General features: G+C 45.5%; 3 non-coding genes across 3 annotated transcripts; all 3 read right to left on the reverse strand.

Annotated features, from left to right (window-relative positions):
* Positions 1-8,756: 8,756 nt before the first annotated feature.
* On the reverse strand, positions 8,757-8,828 carry TRNAE-CUC (transfer RNA glutamic acid (anticodon CUC)). Its single transcript has one exon. It is a non-coding gene; the product is annotated as a tRNA-Glu (tRNA).
* A 141-nt stretch (positions 8,829-8,969) lies between these two features.
* On the reverse strand, positions 8,970-9,042 carry TRNAM-CAU (transfer RNA methionine (anticodon CAU)). Its single transcript has one exon. It is a non-coding gene; the product is annotated as a tRNA-Met (tRNA).
* Positions 9,043-9,543: 501 nt separating this feature from the next.
* Positions 9,544-9,615, reverse strand: TRNAE-CUC (transfer RNA glutamic acid (anticodon CUC)). The gene has a single exon. It is a non-coding gene; the product is annotated as a tRNA-Glu (tRNA).
* Between the last annotated feature and the right edge of the window lie 243 nt (positions 9,616-9,858).

Raw genomic sequence — 9,858 nt, forward strand, 5'->3', positions numbered from 1 at the left:
AAGAGAGACAAGCTTTCCAGCTACACAGCACTTTTCTTCAAGGGCTCATAAAACCTGTTACCTCACCCAGTTTGTCTCCAACATCCTGGGACCAACATGGCTCCTACAACACTGCAAACAGCTTCACTTGGGCCTTGTCTACACTACAAAGTTTTCTCTGCAAAAGTTATGCCGCTTTAATTAAAATCACTGTTGCATGTCCACACTAGCTCCTTGTGGCAGCAGTGTGCATCCACACTGGCAGCTCTTGCATCAACACAGAGAGCAGTGCACCGTGGTAGCTATCCCACTATGCAACTGGCTGCAGGGTGCTTTGGGATTTGTTTGCAGTGCCTCATCGGGCAGATACAGCATCACATGATGCAGGTTTCTCAATCCCTTCAGGGAGCACCCTAGTAGATTGTCAGCCCCTTTTTCAATTTAAGGGTGTGGGGGGAGGGAGAGTGGTGTGTCTGGGGCAGGGGAGACAACAGGCTGACCAACCTATCCTGGGGAAGGGGGACACCCTCACCCCACGTCAGCCCCTGGCGCTGCTCCACACAGCAGTCTCTCCCGAAGCAGACCACTCTGCGTGCCAACGCTTCTGTGAGTCCCTCTAAGTCCTCCCACAGCCTCTTCAGCTGCTGGGAGCAGCATCTTGAGCAGCTCTTTGAGCTCTCCATGCCGAGGAATGTCAAAAAGCAACACTGCAGTCTCTCTCTCTCCTCCCCTCCCCAGCAGTCTGCCTGGTGCTGTGTTCCTAGTGCAGGGCAGAACCAGGGGTCAGCAACATGTCCGTGGTAAAAATTTTGAGATCTGTGATAATTTTTCAAGAAATGCTCCTGTAACGATGCTGGTTCTGGTGGGACCCAACTGAGAGTGCCAATTCAGGACCAATTGCTTAAAACAGGGCAGTTACAGCCCAAGGCTGGGGTTTTTCCACCTCTAAGGCAAACCAAACCAGCCAGACTAGGAGGACTTCGGTCTCACCCCACTGGCTAACCGCAAGTCTCACAAGCAATTCCCTTAGACACTCCAGTTTTCCAGAATCACCACCAGTGCCACTCGTTATGGGGACAAATGGTTATGAAAACCAATACCCCAGTAAAAGAAAAAGGGTTCTCTCGATCCCAAAGAATCAAGCCCTAGACCCAGGTCAATATACAAATCAGATCTTACCCACAAATCACGCTGTTGCCAATTCTTTAGAATCTAAAATCTAAAGGTTTATTCATAAAAGGAAAAAGATATAGATGAGAGCTAGAATTGGTTAAATGGAATTAATTACATACAGTAATGGCAAAGTTATTGGTTCAGGCTTGTAGCAGTAATAGAATAAACTGCAGGTTCAAATTAAGTCTCTGGAGTACATCCAGAGCTGGGATGGGTCATTCAGTCCTTTGTTCAGAGCTTCAGTTTGTAGCAAAGTCCCTCCAGAGGTCTGAAGCAGGATTGAAGACAAGATGGAGATGAGGCATCAGCCTTTTATAGTCTTTTCCAGGTGTAAGAACACCTCTGTTCTTACTGTGGAAAATTACAGCAAAATGGAGTCTGGAGTCACATGGGCCAGTCCCTGCATACTTTGCTGAGTGCAAGGCGTATCTGCCTTCTCTCAGTGGGTCAATTGTATAGCTGATGGTCCTTAATGGGCCATCAAGCAGGCTAGGCAGAGCTAACACCAACTTGTCTGGGATGTTTCCCAGAAGCATAGCATAAGTTTGAAATACAGACAGTATAGAGCCAATATTCATAACTTCAACTAAAAAATTGATACACATATAGACAGCATAATCATAACCAGCAAACCATAACCTTGTCTTAGACACCTTATTTGACCCTCTTTATACAAGATTTGGTGCCACTACAGGACTTTGGTTGCAACCATGTTCTATATGGTCCCACTTCAAGTCAATAACGTGACAGCTCCACACAGTCAGAGTAATGAAGTTATGTGGTTACTTAGTAAATGCACACATACAATTTTAAATAGCTTTTAATAAACCAGCTGCTTCCATAACAAAACCAGAGTGAAATCCTTGATCCATTGGAGTCAGTAGCAAAACGGTCATTGACTTCAGTGAGGTCTGGATTTCATCCTAAAATTCCAATGCAGACAAAAGGTAAATGCTCTCCAACTAATCAAGCAAAACCAATCAAAACAACATTTTCTAAGGTAACACTTAAGTATGATCTTCCAGTATATCTTGTCTATCTTTGTCTCAAATTGAGAACACTTTGGGGCAGATATGATCTTTTTCTTGCACAGTGCCAAATGTGTCAGCACTTAAATAAAAAATAGCAAGAAGAAAACAGTGAGTATTTGAATACACTAACATCAATGGAATGGAGAAAAAACACCTGCTGTCTTCCAAGTCCTAGTATATCAAGGAGATGTGTGTGAAATCTTACCTGCTTGCATTAGGGATATGCACTGTGGCCCTATCCAGCACAGCATTTAAACTTAAAATTAAGCACTTTAAGGGCTTTACTGGATCAGGGCCTAAGAGGGGAAAGAATAGCAAAAACAAAGTGATATCTGAATAGACAATGGGGGAGAGAGATAGAGGTCAGAGGAAGTTCTCCTGCAGCCCAATCAATATCCACAGGACTGTCTCACCTCTGCAGGTGTTCACTGAGATACCTATCCACAGTTTGATAGTGTCTTTGTATATGTATGCAGAGGCACCCTTGGTGTCAGAGTGAAATTTTTGCCCTCCTCTTCCATGCTGTATATACCTGGGTATCAAGATGCTCACAGTGCAGTCCTCCACCCAGTGGCGTAGCCAGCTTTTAAGAGGAGGGGGAGCAAAGATAAAAAAGGCACCCCCCCTTGGCTCCTCCTCTGGCCACGCCCCCTTGGCTCCTCCTCCGGCCGCACCGACCCTTCCCCTCCATGGCTCCTCCGGCCCTGCTGTGCCACCCCCATGGCCCCCCCTCTCGCTCCTCCGGCCGCCATGCTGTGCCCCGTCCCCCGCTCCTCTCCGGCCCGGCCACGGCTGCCGGGCCGCCAGCTTGGGCCCCGCCCCCCGCTCCTCTCCGGCCCGGCTGCGGCTGCCGGGCTGCGCTGCGGGCCGCCAGCCTGGGCCCCCCCTTGCTCCTCTCCGGCCCGGCTGCAGCTGCCGGGCCGCCAGCCTGCGCCCCCCCCTCGCTCCTCCGGCCGCTTTTGGAAAGGCGGGGGAAGCGGCTGCTTCTCCTGCACCCCGCTAGCTATGCTAGTGCCTCCACCTCCAAAATGCATTTGTTCTGAATGACCAGACTTTACACTAAATGATGTAGTTGAAACCAGACAATCACTACATTCTTGAATGAACGCACACAGGAAAGTGATAAAAGACAAAAACACCATATCACATGTGGGTGAACACTTTTCACAAAGTGAACACTCTAAATCTGACCCATCAGTCCTCATCTTCAAAGGAAACCTGCACAACACTTTAAAAGATGAGCCTGGGATCTTAAATTCATAACTTTGTTAGACACTAAAAATCATGTTCTTAATAAAGGCACTGGATTTACAGCTTATTACAAAAACTAACCCCCCTTTTTGTTCTATAACTACAGGGGTGTTGGTGGGCCACTTCACCTTGAATGGTCCCATAGAATGTGGTAACTACTTATGCTAAATTATCTGTTTGACCTTGTATTTAGCTGTGACACTGAGTACCTTTCCCAGACCTGAAGAAGAGCTCTGTGTAGCTCTCAAAAGCTTGTGTCTCATAAACAGAAGTTGGTCCAATAAAAGATATTACCTCACCCATCACCCACCTTGTCTCTCTGGTACCCTGGTACTGATGCGCTTACAACACTGCAAACAGACTTTCCTCTGTAGGGTGATATTGACCTGCTGAAAGAGCCTGGAAACTAGTTAAGTGCAGTCCCTGCTGTCTATTCAAAAAAGACAGTTGTTTATGGTCATTATTTTATTGGCACTGGCACATCTAAGATTCTCAACATGATATTTTTAGGGCTAGGCTCAGGATTTGGGTACAAGAGTACAGAGATACATGTATCTTTTATTGTAGCGTGGTGCAGTACTGTGTATGTCCACCAGGTAGCAGTAGCTGTTAACAGAAAGTCTGTGTGCAGTGCAGAAGAAAATTAAAGCTATGGTTATTTTAGGATTTGCAAATAGAATGAATAAAAATGAATAAAAGTGTGTATTATTATTGAACAAAACAAAGGGGGAGATGTTCAAAGGCACAAAGGGCGGTTAGATACCTACGTTCCATTGAAAGCCAATGGGAATTGGAAGCCTAACTGCCATTTTTGTCTTTGAAAATCTCCATTAGAAGTGCTATGTGTTTTCCCAAAGCACACTCTGCAAAATAATAATAAAAAGACTTTTGTCTTGTGTTAACAAAACCTACCAATCCTCCTTGTTTGGGGAACTGGTGTCAGATCTGCTTGGGAGGCATGAGCTTTTTCATAAATAACCACATTGGGCTAAATGATATCATTCCATTGGCTCAGTTTTAAAATTAGGTTTATTCATTTACTTGCTAATTCGTAACATTCATCACAGTTTGTTTCCCAGTCAGTGCAGACTGCTGAGGCTACTGTGTACATGCACATACATTAACACACTCACTGTCTGAACATGAATCTCTATTGTGTTCTGGGCCCATTATGCTGCTCTAGCACGTCAAGGGAGCTGGAAGTCCAGCAGATCATCTGGCCCCCAGGAAATTCTGCCATCATAGGAGGAATCCCCAGATGGTGTAGAGGGTGTAATGGCTTTATATTGCTCTCTACATAACCCACTGATGTAGTGGGTGAGGATGCTCAAACTTGTACACAGAGAGCCCAGCTGGCCCAAGAAAGGGGGAAATGCAAAGATGGCTTACAACCACTTTTCTCTCTCCACCCCCCGCAACCCTGCACTGAACATAGCTTGGCTAGAACAGAGGATTAGAATCTTTACACCTGTAGTTTCCAAAAGGTTCCAGCAGGTTCACGCCTGTCTCTGTATTCAATGACAATTACATTATTCTCTGTTTCAGACAACACTTAGTTAAAGCATGCTAAAAAACTTTAGGGCGCACCAGCAGGGTCTGCATGCTAATGCTCAACACGTTAGTGCACTTTAGAAATCAACTCCATTACTCCACTATGTAGATGAGCCCTTGGTCACTCAAGTTAATAAATTTAGGATCATTTAGGGATAGTCTCCACTACCGCATTACATCGGCACAGGTGCACCGATGCGACTAACACGTCTGGTGAAGACACTTCTGTGCCGATGGGAGAGCACTCTCACACTCCTGAGCGATTTAAGTTACATCGACTTAAGCGGTAGTGTAGACAAGCCCTATGATTCCTCCCTTTCCTTCTCTCAAATCCTGTTGCTTTTCCTTCTAGATCTCCAAAATTTGTCCCTTCATCTCTGTACCCATTTTTGAATCTCTGGTCCATTCCCTTGTTATTTTTCACTTGGACTGTGATAAATGTCTCCTCTCTGGCTTGAAGTTATGCACCTAATCATTTAGGTTTGCCCTTTCTTGCTGCTCAGATATCAGCCCACATCTCAAATCCCTCCACTGGGCGTCTTCTTGTCTCTTTCCACTTCAAGTTCAAACACTCCATCCTCAGCCTCAAACCTCTGCATAGTGCCCATCTCTGCCAGCATCTTGGCTCTTGCTAAGTGTCTACTACAGACTATCTCATGTGCTATGTTCTTCCAAGTGCTTTCACCATAAAACCATCTCCACCAAACTCACAGTTCTGAACTCTTTCATTCTGTCCCCAAGTCTGAAATAGCCTCCCTCTTCCAGTGTGTCACTCAGCCTCTTTATGTGTTCAAGTTCCTCCCAAAGCCTTCCCTCTTTGTGCCATGTAACAGAGATAACCATTCACCCTAGCTTTCCTGCCTCCCCTCAGAATCCTATAGTTTAGCTTGCTTTACAATAGAAATATGCTAGAATTTGATGGCCGGGGATGGGGAAACCCTTGGAACTAGCAACATGTGCCAAAGATAAAGACCCAAAGCTTTACTTTTATGTAGCATTCTTTTCCCCAGCCTTTATCAGAATTTTGTCTAAATTTAGATTGTGCAATCTTTGGGGCAGGGATATCCCTGGTATATCTGAAAAGCACCATGCAAACTAATGGCACTATTTAAACACTGAAATAATAATACAAAGGGAAAGAGGCTTAATGCCACAAAACCTCTGTACTTTGAGGCTTGAGGGTATGTCACTCGCACTGTAATGTAGATGCATCATACACCAACAGAAGGGATTTTTCTATTAGTGTAGGAACACCACTACCTCAAACAATATTAGTTATCTTGACAGAAGCCCTCTTCCATCAACATAGCTGAATCCACGCTGGGGGTTATGTTGGCATGATTATGTCTGTCAGGGATGTGTTATTTCTAAATGTGTAAGAGCTGTATGCTGCTTCCCTCTACAGTAGAGGGGAACCATACATAAAACATGTTAGAAGTAACAGGATTAAGAAACTTTTCTATTATTTTTGCTGTTTCATTGCTGTCTGTTCAAGGCAGTGATGTTGGTTAAGTATAGGTGAATTTAAACTCCTGTCTTCAAAATAAAAAGATTAGATGTCCATATCCCTTAGTGAATGAACACTTGACATGGCCTTCAGTTTGTTTCAGTTATAAAACAGCTCCTCAGATGATTGCTTTGTTCTGCTGTTGCATTATTAGCATAAAATAAATCTATAGGCTTCGGTGCCTAGCTCAAAAATCTAAAAATCAGAAAAAAAAGTATAGTAGCTTCATTATTCATAGAAGTCACATCCATCCAGTTACAGAGGGCTCCTGCTCCCACTGAATTCAGTGACAGCTTTGCTGCTAATTTCAGTCGAAGCAGGAGTAGATCTTTTATTAAATTTTAAACAATGACTATTTCTAATTTCAGCATTTTCATGCATTCATTTTTCCACAAAACAATTGCACACAATTGCTTGGTGCACTTGGCAATTGGATTATTTCTATGTTATCACAATCAAATCTCATTTGCTTACAAATTAATAATTGTGGTGGAACTCTGAACTTAGGTATAGAAGGATTGAAGAAATGCAATTTTAACTATAGAAATTTCATTTGTTTTCTTCTCACATAAAACTTTTCTAGATTCTGTTTAGTCTATATTGCCTTGGAATCAGGCAATCCCAGTTTTAACAATACCATAAGGTTAACACTTCAAGTTCCTCAAATCAGTCAATGGTTTGTCCTACTCCCCCTGAAATTTATGGCATGAATTCATAAACATCAATTGCAAAGAAGTTGCTGCCATAATTCAAAGGAGACAGCAAAATCAAATGATCCAATTACATATTTATCAAATATTAATCATGAAAATCTTCCAGTCCTTTATAGTGCCACCATTCCTCTCCCAGGGTGTCAGGAAAGTAATTAGTAGCTGGTTTTGATTAAATTCTTACCTTGGAGATGACATTTTTCAATTGGAAGAGAAATGCACACAAACAGAAGATTTTTAACTGATTCTTCACTTTAAAATGTTTTGAGGCATATCTATAAATTGAGTTGGCTGAATATTTATTAATTTGCAATTGAGGAAACTTCATAACATTGGGCAGAGGCACACAGAATCCACACCAGGGACTGGTCTGAAATATATGGGCTTTACACAATACTGTAATCCAGCAATTAAAATGTTAATCATCTCACACTGTAAAAACATGGGCTAACCTGGAGTACTGTGTTCCTACAGACTACAAGTTCTACTCTATTTAATATAGCTGCATTAAGCAACGTGACTCCACATCTGTCACATGTTTGTTTTCTCATTTCCTTCCCAGAGCGAGAAGCATGTGGAATGGAGTGTCTTGTTTTGGTAGGATTGGTTTTGTTGTTAATGATACCTGTTGCTATGTGTTTGTGTTAGAGAAGCATCAAAGAACTACACCTTGCTCTTGGAGTCGAAAGCGGTGAGGTTTGTGATACAAGTGCCTGGGAAGAGGGATACAAGTTGATACATTGTTGCAAATAATATTCAGTATTGTATCTGTTTAAAAAGAACACAAGCCCATCCCACGGACCCAACTCCTTTGCCACCTGCATGCACCAGAGGTTCTAAATACAATACAGTGGTACCACTGTGAGATGCACCATGGAAAGCTGTCTCTACAGCATTGTGTAGGCAGGAAAGCTGGAGATGGAAATGAACCATAGAAGGGAACAGTATTGTGGTTGGCAGGTCCATGACTGGACAATCTCCCCTTTCTAGGGGAGTGCCAGGCAGCAGCTGTATTTGTACTTAAAGAGGTAAGGCTGGGTATATTTTTGCCCCTCCAATACCTCTGTGATTCCTATGTTCAAATCTTATTTATTTGGTTTATGGACAAGGGACCAGGATCTGTGTGCAGTGTGCAGAAATTCATAGTTTTAAGCCAGAAAGACCATTAGTTCATCTAGTCCAGTGTTTCTCAACCAGGGGCCCAGGGCCCTCTGGGGCACTGCAGACAGGTTTAAGGGGGTCCATCAAGCATGGCTGGTATTAGACTCGCTAGTGCCCATGGCAGAAAGCCAAAGCCCCGCTGTGCAGGACTGCAGCCTGGGGCTCCGAGCCCCACTATCTGGGGCTGAAGCCAAAGTCTGAGCAATTTAGCTTTGTGGTGCCCCCTGTGGCATGGAGAGAGGCGAAAGGCCCTGAAAGTTGGAGTGTGAAAGGGCGGCTGGGGCAGAAGAGATACAAGAGCTTCTTGAAAGACAGGTATTAGCAAAGGGGTTTGAAATGCTGGGGGTGAGAGAAAAGCAGCCAGTGCAGACGAGAGCTAGCCCCGTCCACTCCTTCCCTGACTGGGAATCAAACCCAGGCCGTGGCGGTGAGAACACCAAATCCTGACCACTAGACCATCAGGGAGGGGCTCTGGGGCTGCTCGCTCGACCGGCGTACACGTGTATTTTCCCCAGCTGCCAACTAGCACAGGGGAATCCTGGCCTCCAGCAACCACGGGGGAGGGAGAGCCAGAAGTGGTCAGGGCTATAGCAAGAGGCAAAAAGCTGCCTTCTCTTAGAATCGAACTCAGGACCTTCAGATTATGAGACTGACGCGCTACCGACGGCGCTCAGAAGGCTTGCCTGGTGCCCTGCCAGGGGGGAGGGGCCTTTGAGAGCCCAGCACAGTTGAGTTCCTCGGCAGGCGACACGGTGGGGCAGGTGGTGACGACAGCCTCCCTCCCGTAGGCAGACGCAGCTCCCCAGACTACCCCTGCAGCTGGACACTCCCCCAGTTCTTCCTGGAAGTACAGACCCCACCCCATCCCTCAGCAGGGCAGCCAAGAAAAAGCCTTCCTCGAGTGGCGACGGAAGTTGTGCCACGGCGCTGAGCGCCTACCATCCTCACCACTCGAGAAGAGGAAGCGGAAAAACACCCTCGCTCACAAATGAAGGGAGGAGCTGCGGGAAGGAAGGCGTGGGAGAGAGGCAAAAGGCCCTGGAAGTTGGAGTGTGAAAGGGCGGCTGGGGCAGAAGAGATACAAGAGCTTCTTGAAAGACAGGTATTAGCAAAGGGGTTTGAAATGCTGGGGGTGAGAGAAAAGCAGCCAGTGCAGACAAGAGCTAGCCCCATCCACTCCTTCCCTGACTGGGAATCGAACCCAGGCCATGGCGGTGAGAACGCCAAATCCTGACCACTAGACCATCAGGGAGAGGCTTTGGGGCTGCTCGCTCGACCGGTGTACACGTGTATTTTCCCCAGCTGCCAACTAGCACGGGGGAATCCTGGCCTCCAGCAACCACGGGGGAGGGAGAGCCAGAAGTGGTCAGGGCTATAGCAAGAGGCAAAAAGCTGCCTTCTCTGAGGATCGAACTCAGGACCTTCAGAGTATGAGACTGAGGCATAGAAGGAGTTTTGCCACTGAGAATGTGACAGCATTTCTGGGGTACAACTT

This window comes from Emys orbicularis, chromosome 11, assembly GCF_028017835.1.
Source record: "Emys orbicularis isolate rEmyOrb1 chromosome 11, rEmyOrb1.hap1, whole genome shotgun sequence".
In the NCBI taxonomy this organism is placed as follows: Eukaryota; Metazoa; Chordata; order Testudines; family Emydidae; genus Emys; species Emys orbicularis.